This window comes from Salvelinus alpinus, chromosome 15 (assembly GCF_045679555.1).
Source record: "Salvelinus alpinus chromosome 15, SLU_Salpinus.1, whole genome shotgun sequence".
Taxonomy (NCBI): Eukaryota; Metazoa; Chordata; class Actinopteri; order Salmoniformes; family Salmonidae; genus Salvelinus; species Salvelinus alpinus.
Genome location: NC_092100.1, coordinates 4,318,283 through 4,340,112, shown reverse-complemented (window position 1 = coordinate 4,340,112; position 21,830 = coordinate 4,318,283). Strand labels below are relative to the sequence as shown.

The 21,830-nt window shown below is 45.8% G+C and overlaps 1 protein-coding gene across 1 annotated transcript in view; it reads left to right on the top strand.

Annotated features, from left to right (window-relative positions):
* Positions 1–14,546: 14,546 nt before the first annotated feature.
* The window catches only part of lpp (LIM domain containing preferred translocation partner in lipoma), a 460,602-nt gene continuing 453,318 nt past the window's right edge, over positions 14,547–21,830 (top strand). Inside the window, exon 1 of the mRNA XM_071342291.1 lies at positions 14,547–14,634. The gene's annotated coding sequence lies outside the window, so the exon portion shown is untranslated. The remainder of the gene's footprint in view (positions 14,635–21,830) is intronic.

The following is a 21,830-nucleotide window of genomic DNA, read 5'->3' as shown; positions in this document are numbered from 1 at the left end:
TACTATATTGTGACTGTATTATGCCTATATTAGTACTATATTATGACTTTATTATGACTATATTCATACTACATTGCGACTAGACTATGATTATATTATGACTGTAATATGACTATACTATGACTATATTAGTACCATGTTACAACTATACTGTTACTATATTAATACTATACGGTTACTATATTAATACTATATTAGTACTATATCATGACTGTATTATAACTATATTATGACAATATTAGTACTATATTCTTAATATATTATGACTATTGTTACTATATTAATACTATATTATGCCTATATTATGACAATATTATATGCTCAAACAAATGGGGAAATAGTGAAAAAAAAATTATACTAATAAAATTTCTCAGAGAAATATGTTTTTTAAAGTAATGAAAAAATATTTTAAAAAAGGGTTCAAAATTATTGGCACCCCCGTTTTCAATACTCCAGCACCCTCCCCTATTTTCAATACTCCAGCACCCTCCCCTGTTTTCAATACTCCAGCACCCTCCCCTGTTTTCAATACTCCAGCACCCCCCCTGTTTTCAATACTCCAGCATCCCCCCTGTTTTCAATACTCCAGCATCCCCCCTGTTTTCAATACTCCGGCACCCTCCCCTGTTTTCAATACTCCGGCACCCTCCCCTGTTTTCAATACTCCGGCACCCTCCCCTGTTTTCAATACTCCGGCACCCCCCCCCCCCCCCCCATGTTTTCAATTCTCCAGCAGCACCCTCCCCTGTTTTCAATACTCCAGCACCTCCCCTGTTTTCAATACTGAACTGAGCCTTTTTCTCAAATGTTTTATGAGATTGAAGAAAACGTTGGAAGGGATCTTAGACCATTCCTCTATAACAGAATCTTTCCAGATCGTTGATATCCTTCGTCTGGTCTTATGGACTTCCCTCTTCAATTCAAACCACAGGTTTTCGATGGGGTTCAAGTCCGGAGACTGAGATGGCCATTGCAAAATGTTGCTTTTGTTGTCAATTAACCATTTCTTTGTGGATTTTTATTAGTGCTTGGGGTTATTGTCTTGCTGGAAGATCCACTTGCGGCCAAGTGTCAGCCTCCTGGCAGAGACAACCAGGTTAATATCTGTTTTAGAGGGTATACCTGTACTGTGTGAACAGAGAAGAGGAGAGGAGATAGATCTGTGTGATAGAGAGAGTGAACATAGATCTGTGTGATAGAGAGTGAACAGAGGAGAGGAGATAGGTCTGTGTGATAGAGAGAGAGAACAGAGGAGAGGAGATAGATCTGTGTGATAGAGAGTGAACAGAGGAGATAGATCTGTGTGATATAGAGAGTGAACAGAGGAGAGGAGATAGGTCTGTGTGATAGAGAGAGAGAACAGAGGAGAGGAGATAGATCTGTGTGATATAGAGAGTGAACAGAGGCGACGAGATAGATCTGTGTGATAGAGAGTGAACAGAGGAGAGGAGATAGATCTGTGTGATAGAGAGTGAACAGAGGAGAGGAGATAGATCTGTGTGATAGAGAGAGTGAACAGAGGAGAGGAGATAGATCTGTGTGATAGAGAGTGAACAGAGGAGAGGAGATAGATCTGTGTGATAGAGAGAGTGAACAGAGGAGAGGAGATAGATCTGTGTGATAGAACAGAGGAGAGGAGATAGATCTGTGTGATATAGAGAGTGAACAGAACATAGATAGATGAATAAACAGAAAAGGGTTTGTCTAAGCCCTCAGGCTGTTGTTTCTTCCTTATACGGAAGAGCGGCAGGAGAGGAGGGGAGGGGAGGGGAGAGGAGAGGAGAGGAGGGGGGAGAGGAGACGAGAGGAGAGTAGGAGGAGAGGGGTGGAGAGGAGGGGAGAGGAGAAGAGAGGAAACAGCCATCTCTGCTTAGATTCCCTACATAGTGAGCATTCCTAAAGCAGGGAGGGATTAATTGCCTAGGGCTGAAAAACGATTCACCCAAACAGTTTGAGAGTGAAATTGAAGTGCCCTGCGTTGCTCCTTGCGTGGAGAAAACATACAGTAGCTCACAATAACGTGATTCCCCCGATCTCACTTCACTTGAAGCCACTCTGTCATGTTGATAAGACCAAGGAGCTGATCGTGAACGACAGGAAAGAGGGGAGATATCAGCTGGGTTGTAGTAGAGCGGGTCGAGAGCTTGCAGTTCCTTGGTGTCCACGTCACTAAGGACTTAACATGGTCCACACACACCCACACACACAGACGTAAACATGTGCGCACACACACACACACACCAACACCCACACAGACGTGAAGAGGGCACGATAGCGCACCCCTCAGGAGGCTGAAGAGATTTAGCATGGGCCCTCGGATCCCTCAAAAAAAGTTCTACAGCTGCAACCATCAAGAGCATCTTGACTGGCTGCGTCACCGCCTGGTATGGCAACAGCACCGCCCTCGATCGCATGGTGCTACAGAGGGTGACGAAGATAGCCCAGTACATCACTGGGGCCGAGCTTCCTGCCATCCAGGACCTCTATACCAGGCAGTGTCAGAGGAAGGCGCGAAAAATTGCCTAAGGCTTCATCCACTGCCAAGCCACAGACTGTTCACTCTGCTAACGGTACGGGAGCATCGGCTCTAGGACCAACCGGCTCCGAGACAGCATCCACTGCCAAGCCATAAGACTGATAAATAGTTCATTAATAGTTACCCAGACTATTTACATATCTTGCACTGACTCTATGCAAACTTACAAGACTATATATACACACTGTATACAAACTTACTAGACTATATATACACACTGTATACAAACTTACTAGACTATATATACACACTGTATACAAACTTACTAGACTATATATACACACTGTATACAAACTTACTAGACTATATATACACACTGTATACAAACTTACTAGACTATATATACACACTGTATACAAACTTACTAGACTATATATACACACTGTATACAAACTTACTAGACTATATATACACACTGTATACAAACTCACTCACACACACTACACTGACAGTCGTACACAAAACACACACACATTCACATACACTATACACAACACACACATCACACACACGCGTACCGACACAACACACATCATTTGCTGTTGCTACTCTGTTCTCTATTTTACACTTATTATTATCTATCCTGATGCCTAGTCACTTTACCCTGCCTTCATGTACATATCTACCTCAAATACCTTATTATTATCTATCCTGATGCCTAGTCACTTTACCCTGCCTTCATGGACATATCTACCTCAAATACCTTATTATTATCTATCCTGATGCCTAGTCACTTTACCCTGCCTTCATGTACATATCTACCTCAAATACCTTATTATTATCTATCCTGATGCCTAGTCACTTTACCCTGCCTTCATGTACATATCTACCTCAAATACCTTATTATTATCTATCCTGATGCCTAGTCACTTTACCCTGCCTTCATGTACATATCTACCTCAAATACCTTATTATTATCTATCCTGATGTCTAGTCACTTTACCCTGCCTTCATGTACATATCTACCTCAAATACCTTATTATTATCTATCCTGATGTCTAGTCACTTTACCCTGCCTTCATGTACATATCTACCTCAAATACCTTATTATTATCTATCCTGATGTCTAGTCACTTTACCCTGCCTTCATGTACATATCTACCTCAAATACCTTATTATTATCTATCCTGATGCCTAGTCACTTTACCCTGCCTTCATGGACATATCTACCTCAAATACCTTATTATTATCTATCCTGATGTCTAGTCACTTTACCCTGCCTTCATGTACATATCTACCTCAAATACCTTATTATTATCTATCCTGATGTCTAGTCACTTTACCCTGCCTTCATGTACATATCTACCTCAAATACCTTATTATTATCTATCCTGATGCCTAGTCACTTTACCCTGCCTTCATGTACATATCTACCTCAAATACCTTATTATTATCTATCCTGATGTCTAGTCACTTTACCCTGCCTTCATGTACATATCTACCTCAAATACCTTATTATTATCTATCCTGATGTCTAGTCACTTTACCCTGCCTTCATGTACATATCTACCTCCAATACCTTATTATTCTCTATCCTGATGCCTAGTCACTTTACCCTGCCTTCATGTACATATCTACCTCAAATACATTATTATTATCTATCCTGATGCCTAGTCACTTTACCCTGCCTTCATGTACATATCTACCTCAAATACCTTATTATTATCTATCCTGATGTCTAGTCACTTTACACTGCCTTCATGTACATATCTACCTCAAATACCTTATTATTATCTATCCTGATGTCTAGTCACTTTACCCTGCCTTCATGTACATATCTACCTCCAATACCTTATTATTATCTATCCTGATGCCTAGTCACTTTACCCTGCCTTCATGTACATATCTACCTCAAATACCTTATTATTATCTATCCTGATGCCTAGTCACTTTACCCTGCCTTCATGTACATATCTACCTCAAATACCTTATTATTATCTATCCTGATGCCTAGTCACTTTACCCTGCCTTCATGTACATATCTACCTCAAATACCTTATTATTATCTATCCTGATGTCTAGTCACTTTACCCTGCCTTCATGTACATATCTACCTCAAATACCTTATTATTATCTATCCTGATGTCTAGTCACTTTACCCTGCCTTCATGTACATATCTACCTCAAATACCTTATTATTATCTATCCTGATGTCTAGTCACTTTACCCTGCCTTCATGTACATATCTACCTCAAATACCTTATTATTATCTATCCTGATGTCTAGTCACTTTACCCTGCCTTCATGTACATATCTACCTCAAATACCTTATTATTATCTATCCTGATGTCTAGTCACTTTACCCTGCCTTCATGTACATATCTACCTCAAATACCTTATTATTATCTATCCTGATGTCTAGTCACTTTACCCTGCCTTCATGTACATATCTACCTCAAATACCTTATTATTATCTATCCTGATGTCTAGTCACTTTACCCTGCCTTCATGTACATATCTACCTCAAATACCTTATTATTATCTATCCTGATGTCTAGTCACTTTACCCTGCCTTCATGTACATATCTACCTCCAATACCTCATTATTATCTATCCTGATGCCTAGTCACTTTACCCTGCCTTCATGTACATATCTACCTCAAATTCTTCCTCTCCTCTCCTCCCCTCCTTTCTCCTCTTTTCTCCTACCCCTCTCTCCTCTCGTCTGCTACCACCCTCTCCTCTCCTACCCCTCTCTCCTCTCCTCTGCTATCACCCTCTCCTCTGCTATCACCCTCTCCTCTGCTATCACCCTCTCCTCTCCTCTCCTCTCCTCTCCTCTCCTCTGCTATCACCATCTCCTCTCCTACCCCTCTCTCCTCTCCTCTGCTATCACCCTCTCCTCTCCTCTGCTATCACCCTCTCCACTTTTCTCCTCTTTTCTCCTCTTTTCTCCTCTTTTCTCCTCTCCTCTCCTCTCCTCTCCTCTCTTCCTCTCCTCTCTTCCTCTCCTCTCCCCCTCCCCCTCTCCTATCCTATCTTCTCCTTCTCTCCTCTCCCTCTCCCTCTCTCCTCTCCTATCCCCCACTCCTCTCCTCTCCCCCTCTCGCTAGATCCTACAGCTTACTTAGCATTGTATTGACTGGCTCCTCACTGCTCACTTCTCCCAGACTAAAAGGTAATCTACAAACATTTCTCATTGAATAATCTCAGGCTTTCCTCCATGAAGAGGGGCAGGGCAAAGTCAATGGGATATCAATCAGTCACTACAGGCAGAGTGAGAGAGGCCTGTCTAACCCAGTTACTGACTTATTTAAGGAATGACGAGGCTGGATAATACCTAGCATGTTGTCATGAAACGAGGCTGGATAATACCTACCATGTTGTCATGAGACGAGGCTGGATAATACCTACCATGTTGTCATGAGACGAGGCTGGATAATACCTAGCATGTTGTCATGAGACGAGGCTGGATAATAACTAGCATGTTGTCATGAGACGAGGCTGGATAATACCTTGCATGTTGTCATGAGACGAGGCTGGATAATACCTACCATGTTGTCATGAGACGAGGCTGGATAATAACTAGCATGTTGTCATGAGACGAGGCTGGATAATAACTAGCATGTTGTCATGAGACGAGGCTGGATAATACCTACCATGTTGTCATGAGACGAGGCTGGATAATACCTACCATGTTGTCATGAGACGAGGCTGGATAATAACTAGCATGTTGTCATGAGACGAGGCTGGATAATATCTAGCATGTTGTCATGAGACGAGGCTGGATACCTACATACTGACCCTGCTTTTGGCGTGGGGAGACTGGCCCCTTCTCCTGGCCTGGAGAGACTGGCCCCTTCTCCTGGCCTAGAGAGACTGGCCCCTTCTCCTGGCCTGGAGAGACTGGCCCCTTCTCCTGGCGTGGAGAGACTGGCCCCTTCTCCTGGCGTGGAGAGACTGGCCCCTTCTCCTGGCGTGGAGAGACTGGCCCCTTCTCCTGGCGTGGAGAGACTGGCCCCTTCTCCTGGCCTGGAGAGACTGGCCCCTTCTCCTGGCCTGGAGAGACTGGCCCCTTCTCCTGGCCTGGAGAGACTGGCCCCTGCTCCTGGCCTAGAGAGACTGGCCCCTCACCTGGCCTGGAGAGACTGGCCCCTTCTCCTGGCCTGGAGAGACTGGCCCCTTCTCCTGCCCTGGAGAGACTGGCCCCCTCCCCTGGCGTGGAGAGACTGGCCCCTTCTCCTGCCCTGGAGAGACTGGCCCCTTCTCCTGGCCTAGAGAGACTGGCCCCTTCTCCTGGCCTAGAGAGACTGGCCCCTTTTCTTGGCCTAGAGAGACTGGCCCCTTCTCCTGGCCTAGAGAGACTGGCCCCTTCTCCTGGCCTAGAGAGACTGGCCCCTTCTCCTGGCCTAGAGAGACTGGCCCCTTCTCCTGGCCTAGAGAGACTGGCCCCTTCTCCTGGCCTAGAGAGACTGGCCCCTTTTCTTGGCCTAGAGAGACTGGCCCCTTCTCCTGGCCTAGAGAGACTGGCCCCTTCTCCTGGCCTAGAGAGACTGGCCCCTTTTCTTGGCCTAGAGAGACTGGCCCCTTCCCCTGGCCTAGAGAGACTGGCCCCTTCTCCTGGCCTAGAGAGACTGGCCCCTTTTCTTGGCCTAGAGAGACTGGCCCCTTCTCCTGGCCTGGAGAGACTGGCCCCTTCTCCTGGCCTGGAGAGACTGGCCCCTCTCCTGGCGTGGAGAGACTGGCCCCTTCTCCTGGCCTGGAGAGACTGGCCCCTTCTCCTGGCCTGGAGAGACTGGCCCCTCTCCTGGCGTGGAGAGACTGGCCCCTTCTCCTAGCGTGGAGAGACTGGCCCCTTCTCCTGGCCTAGAGAGACTGGCCCCTCTCCTGCCCTGGAGAGACTGGCCCCTTCTCCTGCCCTGGAGAGACTGGCCCCTTCTCCTGGCCTGGAGAGACTGGCCCCTTCTCCTGGCCTAGAGAGACTGGCCCCTTTTCTTGGCCTAGAGAGACTGGCCCCTCCTCCTGGCCTAGAGAGACTGGCCCCTTCTCCTGGCCTAGAGAGACTGGCCCCTTCTCCTGGCGTGGGGAGACTGGCCCCCTCTCCTGGCCTAGAGAGACTGGCCCCTCTCCTGCCCTGGAGAGACTGGCCCTTCTCCTGGCCTAGAGAGACTGGCCCCTTTTCTTGGCCTAGAGAGACTGGCCCCTTCTCCTGGCCTAGAGAGACTGGCCCCTTCTCCTGGCCTAGAGAGACTGGCCCCTTCTCCTGGCCTAGAGAGACTGGCCCCTTTTCTTGGCCTAGAGAGACTGGCCCCTTTTCCTGGCCTAGAGAGACTGGCCCCTTCTCCTGGCCTAGAGAGACTGGCCCCTTTTCTTGGCCTAGAGAGACTGGCCCCTTCTCCTGGCCTGGAGAGACTGGCCCCTTCTCTTGGCCTAGAGAGACTGGCCCCTTCTCCTGGCCTGGAGAGACTGGCCCCTTATCCTGGCCTAGAGAGACTGGCCCCTTCTCCTGGCCTAGAGAGACTGGCCCCTTCTCCTGGCCTAGAGAGACTGGCCCCTCCTCCTGGCCTAGAGAGACTGGCCCCTTCTCCTGGCCTAGAGAGACTGGCCCCTTCTCCTGGCCTGGAGAGACTGGCCCCTTCTCTTGGCCTAGAGAGACTGGCCCCTTCTCCTGGCCTGGAGAGACTGGCCCCTTCTCCTGGCCTAGAGAGACTGGCCCCTTCTCCTGGCCTAGAGAGACTGGCCCCTTCTCCTGGCCTAGAGAGACTGGCCCCTGGCTTGTAGAGATGACCCTCTGCCCTGGCTCTGCGTACCCTCAGGCATAACCCTTTCGGCCCATTAGTAACTAGTTTAGAAAAGCTACCCTAACATGTGCATTTTACTCACCTGAAACATACATTCTCTTAGGGACCGATATGCTTTAAAAAAAACAAGACTTCACTGCTTGGTTGGTTATAAATACACTATAAAGCTCTGTCAGAGAGAGTAAAGGCCAAGGTGATTTGAGGGATATTTATTTTTCATGGTCTTTGGTCTACCTTTTAGACACTCAAGAGACCATCAACCTGTCTGTCTGTCTGTCTGTCTGTCTGTCTGTCTGTCTGTCTGTCTGTCTGTCTGTCTGTCTGTCTGTCTGTCTGTCTGTCTGTCTGTCTGTCTGCCGGAGCAGAGTTCTGTCTGTCTGTCTGTCCACATATAGTATAACTGCTCCTCATCCAAACCAGGATCTACTGCATTAGGAGAGGAGAACATATAAATCAATAGACATTATCAACACAGTAAACTGATCCCTGACCAGAGCAGTGGTCTAAGACACTAGAGATCCTGGTTCCAGTCCAGGCTCTGTCTCAGTGGTCTAAGACACTAGAGATCCTGGTTCCAGTCCAGGCTCTGTCGCGACCGGGAGACCCATGGGGCGGCGCACAATTGGCCCAGCGTCGTCCGGGTTAGCGGAGGGTTTGGTCGGCAGGGATGTCCTTGTCCCATCGCGCACTAGCGACTCCTGTGGCGGGCCGGGCGTAGTGCAAGCTGACCAGGTCGCCAGGTGTACGGCGTTTCCTCCGACACATTGGTGCGGCTGGCTTCCGGGTTAAGTTGGCATTGTGTCAAGAAGCAGTGTGACTTGGTTGGGTCGTGTTTCGGAGGACGCACGGCTCTCGACCTTCACCTCTCCCGAGTCCATACAGGAGTTGCAGCGATGAGACAAGACTAACTACCAATTGGATACCAGGAGAATTGGTTGAGAAAAACGAGGTAAAAGTAAAAAAGAAAGAAAATTAGTAATATTGTCCGGTTGGAAGTCCGTCCCATCGTACTCCAAAGTATAAAGACTTTTTCAACCACTAAATGACATTTCTTTGACAGATTAGGCCTCTTTTGAAGTTGTCATAAATGGGTCTATGAATTGTCTGATCACGTCAGTTTGATTGGGAATGGTTCCCATTTCAGAGTGTTAAATGGTTTAGATAATATGACTATTTGTCTCTGCTGCTGTTGGCTGGAACATGGTTTATAACCTAAATGATTCTAATGGATTTGGAATTGAATGTAAATTGCAGCCATTTATTTGAATATGAAGAAAAGCCTTGGGTTTTACAGGGGAGGTTATATAAGCTTTTTTTTTTTAAGGGTACGTTTCCTTTCTCAGTAGTGGGTTTAGTGTGTTTCGTAAAGTCAGGGTATTTCTCAGTCGTTTGTCAGTGTGTTTCGTAAAGTCAGGGTATCAAATTCAATTTTATTTGTCACATGCAGCGAATACAACAGGTGTAGTAGACCTTACAGTGAAATGCTGAATACAACAGGTGTAGTAGACCTCACAGTGAAATGCTGAATACAACAGGTGTAGTAGACCTTACAGTGAAATGCTGAATACAACAGGTGTAGTAGACCTTACAGTGAAATGCTGAATACAACAGGTGTAGTAGACCTTACAGTGAAATGCTGAATACAACAGGTGTAGTAGACCTCACAGTGAAATGCTGAATACAACAGGTGTAGTAGACCTTACAGTGAAATGCTGAATACAACAGGTGTAGTAGACCTCACAGTGAAATGCTGAATACAACAGGTGTAGTAGACCTTACAGTGAAATGCTGAATACAACAGGTGTAGTAGACCTCACAGTGAAATGCTGAATACAACAGGTGTAGTAGACCTTACAGTGAAATGCTGAATACAACAGGTGTAGTAGACCTCACAGTGAAATGCTGAATACAACAGGTGTAGTAGACCTTACAGTGAAATGCTGAATACAACAGGTGTAGTAGACCTCACAGTGAAATGCTGAATACAACAGGTGTAGTAGACCTTACAGTGAAATGCTGAATACAACAGGTGTAGTAGACCTCACAGTGAAATGCTGAATACAACAGGTGTAGTAGACCTTACAGTGAAATGCTGAATACAACAGGTGTAGTAGACCTCACAGTGAAATGCTGAATACGTGAAGCAGAAGAGGCTGAAGTTGTAGTCGTTGCGATGAATTCATCCTCAGCTATGGATTTCTGCCCCATGGCTTAAGGCCACGAGGATACTACTGGAGACTTTAATCTATTAGGCTAGTCATGCTACTGCTTCTGCTTTGGCCTGTGTCCAAAATGGCACCCTACTCCCTATGGATCCTGGTCAAAAGTAGTGCACTACATAGGGAATAGGGTGCCATTTGAGATGCAGACTTGTAAACTTGGCCCTGGCTCTGGGCTCCCTTTGGCTAGATGTGTTTAAACTGTCTGTCTTTCACCTCCAGCAGACAGTTTGATACGTCAGATTGGCCAGATGTGTTTAAACTCTTTCACCTCCAGCAGACAGTTTGATACGTCAGATTGGCCAGATGTGTTTAAACTGTCTTTCACCTCCAGCAGACAGTTTGATACGTCAGATTGGCCAGATGTGTTTAAACTCTTTCACCTCCAGCAGACAGTTTGATACGTCAGATTGGCCAGATGTGTTTAAACTGTCTTTCACCTCGAGCAGACAGTTTGATACGTCAGATTGGCCAGATGTCTTTAAACTGTCTTTCACCTCCAGCAGACAGTTTGATACGTCAGATTTTCAAAACTTGCTTATTTCCTTTTCTGAGCGCTGCTGGGAAAATATCATTTTGAGGAAAAGTGTGATGGATGGATTGTATTCCACCTGTTCTCTGTTCAGATCAGTTGATATCTTGGTTCACCCTTCGTCATCACAGTGTTCGTCACGATCTGAGGTTACTGTTTATCATTTTTGTTTTTGAAAGCTATCCTGAGTTGAATATTGAGCTCTCCTGTTTAGTGACTCTATGTATGTTATTACGTGGTCAATATAGAATTATATTTATTGCCAATGATGACTGACTTTCAAAAAAACACTACAGGACAACTGTTTGTTGGATGTAACCACTTTATACAAATTAAAATGTCTAATTGTAATTTTTTTTTGCAATAAGTTCTGCGTTTGGAATACTGTTGCATTGGAAGTCCTCTATTTGAAAGATGCTTACACAGGCCTACATAGTAAATATAGAATGATCGTTGTTGTTGATGATGATGATGACGAACTGTTAGTTGGATGTAACCACTTTACACACGTGTGAGCTGTTCAGAATATTTGCATCCTTTGGCAGTTTCCCGAAAAAATTGGCCACACTGTCTCTTCTTCATTCTCAGATAAATATGCAAATACATTAAATCAGGATTTGTATGGCCAGTAAAATAGTTAGTGAATGTGTCCCAAATGGGGCCTATTCCCTTTATAGTGCACTACTTTTGAGCAAAGGTCTATAGGGCTCTGGTCAAAAAGTAGTGTACTACAGAAGAGAATAATGTTCCTTTTAGGACACACACACACACACACACACACACACACACACACACACACACACACACACACACACACACACACACACACACACACACACACACACACAGATTGTGTTTGTGAAGAATTTGACTATCATAGAGAACACACTATGTATTGAATCCAAATGTTATCTTTTGCCAAATAATCTGAATTTCTGATCTTAGATAAGATATGGGGAGACTGAGGGAAGGTTGTCTTTTACTGCTCAGAGACCACTTGAACAGTCAGTTTTGATATAGGAAACATACACCTGCCTCCTAATCATTCATACGTTTATAAGTCTGTAAAAACAGTCGGATAACAATATTGATTTTAATCCAAAAAGTCCGAACATTTAAAATTTGCCACCTTGCCTCAATAAAATGATTCTAGTTTGAATTCTACGGACATTAATGCTCAGGACAGTATAAATATACAGCAAAATAAAAATATATATTATAATCATTTCATTCCTAAAAAACTAAATGAGCAAATAATGAGATATTTGTCTGAAATCTTTCTGGGCAGGTAGAGAACCTAGATAGGTATGTAGTGAGAGTATTTCATCACCTTAGTTCCGTTTGGAGAAATTCAAGGTATTACAATTGTTCTGAGTCTCTCATATAACAGAACTAAACTAAGACACTGTTCTGGGGGTGAATGGGTCTATAGGCTAGATCTGTTATGTTCTGAATTACTGTAGTGTGTGTGTGTGTGTATGTGTATGTGTGTGTGTGTGTGTGTGTGTGTGTGTGTGTGTGTAAGTATGCGCGTGTGTGTGTGTGTGTAAGAAAGCGCGTGTGTGTGTGTGTGTAAGGATGCGCGTGTGTGTGTGTGTGTGTAAGTATGCGTGTGTGTGTAAGTATGCGCTTGTGTGTGTGTGTGTGTGTGTGTGTGTGTGTGTGTGTGTGTGTGTATGTGCACAACAACAATAAATGAAAGCTAAAATGGGGAGAGAAAAAAAAAAAATAAAAAAATACTGTTGTTGTTGAGTGAGTCTCCTGGCTCCCTGTAGTACACCCCACAACATGGCAACGTGGGGAACTGACAACGTTAATTTATCACAGAACAAAAGGGTCCCTCAACAGGGAGGGAACACATCCCAGGGCCCTGGAGACACTAAGCTAGTCCACCCTCACCCATGCTTACCTACCTGGATTATATTATCATATTTATTTAGTAAGTTTGGTTTCTACACAGGATATAGGGCACACATAGACAAACAGCACCAAAAATACACTACCTCCTCAATTATATCCTTTCCATGCAGTCGAAAGTATTTCATTTCAATTGAAACTTTCTGTAATAGAAATTATAGATTCTGTTGTAAAGTAATGTCATCTTCTGTGACAATTTCAAGAAAGATACGATGTTTTGGTGAAATGCAAATAAATGTGTGTGTTTTTTTATATTTTTATTTTAATAACAGGTGTATAGGCTTTCTAAATCAGTTTGTGTTTATCTGACTGACTGTTTATCTGATTTTCTGACTGGCTGACTGTTTATCCGTCTGACTGACTGACTGTTTATCCGACTGTCAGACTGACTGTTTATCTGACTGACTGTCTGTTTATCTGACTGACTGTTTATCTGACTGACTGACTGTCTGACTGCCTGTCTGACTGACTGACTGTTTATCCGACTGTCTGACTGACTGTTTATCTGACTGACGGTTTATCTGACTGACTGTCTGTTTGTCTGTTTATCTGACTGACTGACTGTTTATTTGACTGACACTATATGTCACTGACTGACTGTCTGTTTATCTGACTGACTGACTGTTTATCTGACTGACTGTCTAATTGTCTGACTGACTGTTTATCTGTCTGACTGACTGTTTATCTGTCTGACTGACTGTTTATCTGACTGACTGTCTGTTTATCTGACTGACTGTTTATCTGACTGACTGTCTGTTTATCTGACTAACTGTCTGACTGACTGTTTATCTGACTGACTGTCTGTTTATCTGACTGACTGTCTGACTGACTGACTGTCTAATTGACTGTTTATCTGACTGACTGACTGACTGTCTAATTGACTGTTTATCTGACTGACTGTTTATCTGACTGACTGTTTATCTGACTGACTGTTTATCTGACTGATTGACTGACTGACTGTTTATCTGACTGACTGTCTGTTTATCTGACTGACTGTCTAATTGACTGTTTATATGACTGACTGTCTAACTGTCTGACTGACTGTTTATCTGACTGACTGTTTATCTGACTGACTGTCTGTTTATCTGACTGATTGACTGACTGACTGACTGTCTAATTGACTGTTTATCTGACTGACTGTCTAACTGACTGACTGTCTAATTGACTGTTTATATGACTGACTGTCTAACTGTCTGACTGTCTGTTTATCTGACTGACTGTTTATCCGACTGACTGTCTGTTTTTCTGACTGACTGTTTATCTGTCTGACTGTTTATCTGATTGACTGTTTATTTCACTGAGTGACTGTCTGACTGTCTCTCTGTCTGTCTGTCAAGGTGTCTGAATCCGTGATTGGCCCCTCTGTGATCCTGTAGTGACTGTGACTGTCTGGCCTCTCTCCTCTCTCTCTGCATTGAAGAATCTGGTAAGTCATATTCCTCTCCTCTCCTCTCCTCTCCTCTCCTCTCCTCTCCTCTCCTCTCCTCTCCTCTCCTCTCCTCTCCTCTCCTCTCCTCTCCTCTCCTTTTCCTCTCCTCTCCTTTCCTTTCCTTTCCTCTCCCCACCCCTCTCCTCTCCCCACCCCTTTCCACTCCTCTCCATGTCTGAATCCGTGATTGGCCCCTCTGTGATCCTGTAGTGACTGTGACTGTCTGGCCTCTCTCCTCTCTCTCTGCATTGAAGAATCTGGTAAGTCATATTCCTCTCCTCTCCTCTCCTCTCCTCTCCTCTCCTCTCCTCTCCTCTCCTCTCCTTTTCCTCTCCTTTTCCTCTCCTCTCCTTTCCTTTCCTCTCCCCACCCCTCTCCTCTCCCCCCCCCTTTCCACTCCTCTCCACTCTTCCCCTCTCCCCACCCCTCTCCTCTCCTCTCCCCACCCCTCCTCTCCTCTCCCCACCGCCCTCTCCTCTCCCCACCCCCCCCCTCTCTCCATTCCCTTCCTCTCAGACGTTGAGGATGGCTACACCCATAGAGGAGTAGTCATAATTTTAGGTACAGAGATGAATCCATGAATACTACCATCAGCCCTGTCAGAGCCACGGTGTCGCCAACAGTTATGAGTTGCGTCTCAAACGGCGCCCTATATAGTACACTACCATGTTTTTTAAGGTTTGGGACGCAGACCTGGATGTGCAAATTGATAGACTTGCTTTACTTATTAGAGATGTGTTAATATTGTAATATTTCTAGCAGATGTAGAGATGGTGACTTAGGAGACATGTGGATGCATTCTGGGTAATTGTTTCTAAATAAGGAGAGATACGACTAGGAGACAGCAGGCAGACACATACTGTCATAATAACATCAAATACATCATCGATAGCTACAGGAGATATATAATTCATATTCATTAAAGTATCAGGCACATCATGTTGGCTAGTTCTGTTTCTCAATATTTAACCACTTGTTAGCTATTGTTTCAGTTTAATAAGAGTCGGGAGAGAGGAAAAGAGGGAGGGAGAGAGAGGAAAAGAGGGAGGGAGAGAGAGGAAAAGAGGGAGGGAGAGAGGAAAAGAGGGAGGGAGAGAGGAAAAGAGGGAGGGAGAGAGGAAAAGAGGGAGAGAGGAAAAGAGGGAGAGAGAATAAAAGAGGAAAAGAGGGAGAGAGAATAAAAGAGGAAAAGAGGGAGAGAGGAAAAGAGGGAGAAAGACAAACACCATTGTAAATACAACCCATATTTATGCTTATTTATTTTCCCTTTTGTACTTTAACCATTTGTACATCGTTACAACAATGTGTATAGACATAATATGACATTTGTAATGTCTTTATTCTTTTGTAACTTCTGTGAGTGTAATGTTTACTGTGCACTTTTATTTATTTCACTTTTGTTTATTATCTTCCTCACTTGCTTTGGCAATGTTAACATATGTTTCCCATGCAAATAAAGCCCTTAAATTGACAGAGAGACAGAGAGGGAGAGACAGAGAGGGAGAGACAGAGAGGGAGAGACAGAGAGGGAGAGACAGAGAGGGAGAGACAGAGAGGGAGAGACAGAGAGGGAGAGACAGAGAGGGAGAGACAGAGAGGGAGAGACAGAGAGGGAGAGACAGAGAGGGAGAGACAGGGAGACAGAGAGGGAGAGACAGAGAGGGAGAGACAGGGAGGCAGAGAGAGGCAGAGACAGAGCGGTAGAGAGGAAAAGAGAGAGACAGACAGAGAGGGAGAGAGAGACAGAGCGAGAGACAGAGAGAGAGACAGAGAGAGAGACAGAGCGAGAGACAGAGAGAGAGACAGAGAGGGAGACCGAGACGGAGAGGGAGAGAGAGAGGGAGAGGGAGAGAGAGAGGGAGAGGGATAGAGAGAGGGAGAGGGAGAGAGAGAGGAAGACCGAGACGGAGAGGGATAGAGAGACAGAGAGGGATAGAGAGAGGGAGAGGGAGAGGGAGAGAGAGAGGGAGAGGGAGAGGGAGAGGGAGAGGGAGAGGGAGAGAGTGCTCCTGCTCTCTTCTACCAGTCACATCTAACATGTTCTGATAGCACTAGATGCTTCTGGCTCTAATTGATTAAGCAGCTAGATAGTCTCAGGGGTGTTTTTAGTCATGGCTTGTTTGGGAGACCAACACCCCATCTCTACCAGGCAGGAACAGCAGAGGACAGGACAGACCGAGAAGCTGTATCTAGTTTAATATGCCCCGTAACCAACACTGTGCCCTTAGACCTCAGATTCATAATTACTTTTCACTCTCTGTGATTGATCTGGCATTACGATTCATCAACCCAGAACAAATCCTCTTCATAATGAAGGCCCTGCAGCCTTGTAGAGTTTTACTACCAGACTTTCTCCTGCTTGAATCCCTGTTTTGAAGGTACTGTAGGTAACCAAGCGTCGTTACGGCATGGAGAATATCCAGAGATAACCAAGACGGTAATCTGGAGCGTTGAATCGGTATGCTCCGTACCTCCAGGTGTTTGTTTACAGACACAAGGTGCATTTCAAATAGAACCATATTCCCGATGTAGTGCACTACTTTTGACCAGGGCTCATCTGGCTCCCATAGGTCTCATAGGACTCATAGGGCTCCCATAGAGATCATAGGGCTCCCATAGGGCTTATTGGACTCATAGGGCTCCCATAGAGCTCATTGGGCTCCCATAGGGCTCATAGGGCTCCCATAGAGCTCATTGGACTCATAGGGCTCCCATAGAGCTCATTGGGCTCCCATAGGGCTCATAGGGCTCCCATAGAGCTCATTGGACTCATAGGGCTCCCATAGAGCTCATAGGACTCTCATAGGGCTCTCATAGGGCTCATAGGGCTCATAGGACTCTCATAGGGCTCATAGGACTCTCATAGGGCTCATAGGACTCTCATAGGGCTCATATGACTCTTATAGGACTCTTATAGGGCTCTCATAGGGCTCATAGGACTCTCATAGGGCTCATAGGACTCTCATAGGGCTCATAGGCCTCTCATAGGGCTCTCATAGGGCTCATAGGGCTCATAGGACTCTCATAGGGCTCATAGGGCTCATAGGACTCTCATAGGGCTCATAGGACTCTCATAGGGCTCATATGACTCTCATAGGACTCTTATAGGGCTCATATGACTCTCATAGGGCTCACAGGACTCTCATAGGGCTCATATGACTCTCATAGGGCTCATAGGGCTCTCATAGGACTCTCATAGGACTCTCATAGGGCTCATATGATGCTTATAGGGCTCATATGACTCTCATAGGGCTCATAGGACTCTCATAGGACTCTCATAGGACTGTCCTAGGGCTCATAGGGCTCGTAGGACTCCCATAGGACTCTCATAGGGCTCATATGACGCTTATAGGGCTCATATGACTCTCATAGGGCTCACAGGGCTCCTAGGACTCTCATAGGGCTCATAGGACTCTCATAGGACTCTCATAGGGCTCATAGGACTCTCATAGGGCTCATATGACTCTCATAGGACTGTCCTAGGGTTCATAGGACTCTCATAGGGCTCGTAGGACTCCCATAAGACTCTCATAGGGCTCATAGGACTCTCATAGGGCTCATAGGTCTCTCATAGGACTCTCATAGGGCTCATATGACTCTCATAGGACTCTCATAGGGCTCTCATAGGGCTCATAGGACTCTCATAGGGCTCATAGGGCTCATAGGACTCTCATAGGGCTCATAGGACTCTCATAGGGCTCATAGGACTCTTATAGGACTCTTATAGGGCTCTTATAGTGCTCATAGGGCTCATAGGACTCTCATAGGGCTCATAGGGCTCATAGGACTCTCATAGGGCTCATAGGGCTCTCATAGGGCTCATAGGGCTCATAGGACTCTCATAGGGCTCATAGGACTCTCATAGGGCTCATAGGACTCTCATAGGGCTCATATGACTCTCATAGGACTCTTATAGGGCTCATATGACTCTCATAGGGCTCACAGGACTCTCATAGGGCTCATATGACTCTCATAGGGCTCATAGGGCTCTCATAGGACTCTCATAGGACTCTCATAGGGCTCATATGACGCTTATAGGGCTCATATGACTCTCATAGGACTCATATGACTCTCATAGGAGTCATAGGACTCTCATAGGACTCGTAGGACTCCCATAGAGCTCATAGGGCTCATAGGACTCCCATAGGGCTCATAGGACTCTCATAGGGCTCATAGGACTCTCATAGGACTCTCATATGGCTCATATGACTCTCATAGGACTCTCATAGGGCTCATAGGATTCTCATAGGGCTCATAGGATTCTCATAGGGCTCTCATAGGGCTCATATGATTCTCATAGGGCTCATAGGATTCTCATAGGGCTCCCAAAGGGCTCATAGGGCTCATAGGGCTCATAGGGCTCATAGGACTCATAGGACTCATAGGACTCTCATAGGACTCTCATAGGGCTCATAGGACTCATAGGGCTCGTAGGACTCCCATAGGACTCTCATAGGACTGTCCTGGGGCTCATAGGACTCATAGGGCTCGTAGGACTCCCATAGGACTCTCATAGGGCTCATATGACGCTTATAGGGCTCATATGACTCTCATAGTGCTCACAGGGCTCATATGACTCTCATAGGGCTCATAGGACTCTCATAGGGCTCATAGGACTCCCATAGGACTCCCATAGGGCTCATAGGACTCTCATAGGGCTCATATGACTCTTATAGGGCTCTCATAGGGCTCATAGGACTCTCATAGGGCTCATAGGACTCTCATAGGGCTCATAGGACTCTCATAGGGCTCTCATAGGGCTCATAGGACTCTCATAGGGCTCATAGGGCTCATAGGACTCTCATAGGGCTCATAGGGCTCATAGGACTCTCATAGGGCTCATATGACTCTCATAGGACTCTTATAGGGCTCATATGACTCTCATAGGGCTCACAGGACTCTCATAGGACTCTCATAGGACTCTCATAGGGCTCATAGGGCTCTCATAGGACTCTCATAGGACTCTCATAGGACTCATAGGACTCTCATAGGACTCATAGGACTCTCATAGGACTCGTAGGACTCCCATAGAGCTCATAGGGCTCATAGGACTCCCATAGGGCTCATAGGACTCTCATAGGGCTCATAGGGCTCATAGGACTCTCATATGGCTCATATGACTCTCATAGGACTCTCATAGGGCTCATAGGATTCTCATAGGGCTCATAGGATTCTCATAGGGCTCATAGGATTCTCATAGGGCTCTCATAGGGCTCATAGGATTCTCATAGGGCTCATAGGATTCTCATAGGGCTCCCAAAGGGCTCATAGGGCTCATAGGGCTCATAGGACTCATAGGACTCATAGGACTCTCATAGGACTCATAGGGCTTGTAGGACTCCCATAGGACTCTCATAGGACTGTCCTGGGGCTCATAGGACTCATAGGGCTCGTAGGACTCCCATAGGACTCTCATAGGGCTCATATGACTCTCATAGTGCTCACAGGGCTCATAGGACTCTCATAGGGCTCATAGGACTCCCATAGGGCTCATAGGACTCTCATAGGACTCTCATAGGACTCTCATAGGGCTCATAGGACTCTCATATGGCTCATAGGACTCTCATATGGCTCATATGACTCTCATAGGACTGTCCTAGCGCTCGTAGGACTCTCATAGGGCTCGTAGGACTCTCATAGGGCTCATAAGACTCTCATAGGGCTCATAAGACTCTCATAGGGCTCATAAGACTCTCATAGGGCCCCCATAGGGCTCATAAGACTCTCATAGGGCTCATAAGACCCCCATAGGGCTCATAAGACTCTCATATGGCTCATAAGACTCTCATAGGGCACATACGACTCTCATAGGACTCTCACAGGACTCTCATAGGGCTCGTAGTACTCTCATAAGACTCTCATAGGGCTCATAAGACTCTCATAGGACTCTCATAGGGCTGTCCTAGGGCTCATTAGACTCTCATAGGGCTCATAGGGCTCATAAGACTCTCATAGGGCTCATAAGACTCTCATAGGGCTCATAGGACTCTCATAAGACTGTCCTAGGGCTGTCCTAGGGCTCATCAGACTCTCATAGGGCTCATAAGACTCTCATAGGGCTCATAAGACTCTCATAGGGCTCCCATAGGGCTCATAGGACTCTCATAGGGCTCATAGTACTCTCATAAGACTGTCATAGGGCTCATAGGACTCTCATAAGACTCTCATAGGACAGTCATAGGACTGTCATAGGGCTCATAGGACTCTCATAGGGCTCATAGTACTCTCATAAGACTGTCATAGGGCTCATAGGACTCTCATAAGACTCTCATAGGACTGTCATAGGGCTCATAGGACTGTCATAGGGCTCATAGGACTCTCATAAGACTCTCATAGGGCTCATAAGACTCCCATAGGGCTCATAGGACTCTCATAAGACTCTCATAGGACTCTCATAGGACTCTCATAAGACTCTCATAGGGCTCATACGACTCTCATAGGGCTCATACGACTCTCATAGGGCTCATAAGACTCTCATAGGGCTCATAAGACTCTCATAGGGCTCATAACACTCTCATAGGGCTCATAAGACTCTCATAGGACTCCCATAGGGCTCATAAGACTCCCATAGGGCTCATAAGACTCCCATAGGACTCTCATAGGACTCTCATAGGGCTCCGGTCAAAAGTAATGCATTTTAAGGGCTCCAGAGTGGTGCAGTGGTCTAAGGCACTGCAACTCGGTGCTAGAGGCATCACTACAAACCCTGGTTCGATTCCAGGCTGTATCACATCCGGCCGTGATTGGGAGTACCATCGGGCGGCGCACAACAATTATCTCATCGTCATCTGGGTTCGGGTTTGGCCGGGGTTTGACCGGGGTTTGACCGGGGTTTGGCCGGGGTTTGGCCGGGGTTTGGCCGGTGTAGGCCATCATTGTAAATAAGAATTTGTTCCTAACTGACTTTGCCTAGTTAAATAAAGGTTAAATAAATACCAAATAAAAATCAAGTAGTGAATAGGGTGCCATTTGTGACACAGCCATAGACACAGAGCGAAGTACAGTAAGGTTCCTCTGTGTGTTGATGAACAGAAGACGTTCTCGTGGTGTGTGTGGAGACAGATGGTTGAAGACTAACTCATGTGGGTTAGTTGTTATTTGCTGAATGAGCAGCATTAAACAGTTGGTCTGAGAAGACCAGCTGTAGTACTCCTCAACCAAGCTCTGCTTTTTATTATTCGAATAAACTTCTGCTTCTCTCAGGGACGGAAGGGAGACGGGGACTCAGACAGTCTATTTATTTGTACCAAAAACCACCCCAATAGAACTACTTCCTCTTTTGACTCACACACTCTCCTCATCTCATCTCCTCTCCTATCCCCATCTCCTCTCCTCTCCTCATCTCCTCTCCTATCCCCCTCTCCTCTCCTCATCTCATCTCCTCTCCTCTCCTATCCCCCTCTCCTCTCCTCATCTCCTCTCCTATCCCCCTCTCCTCATCTCATCTCCTCTCCGA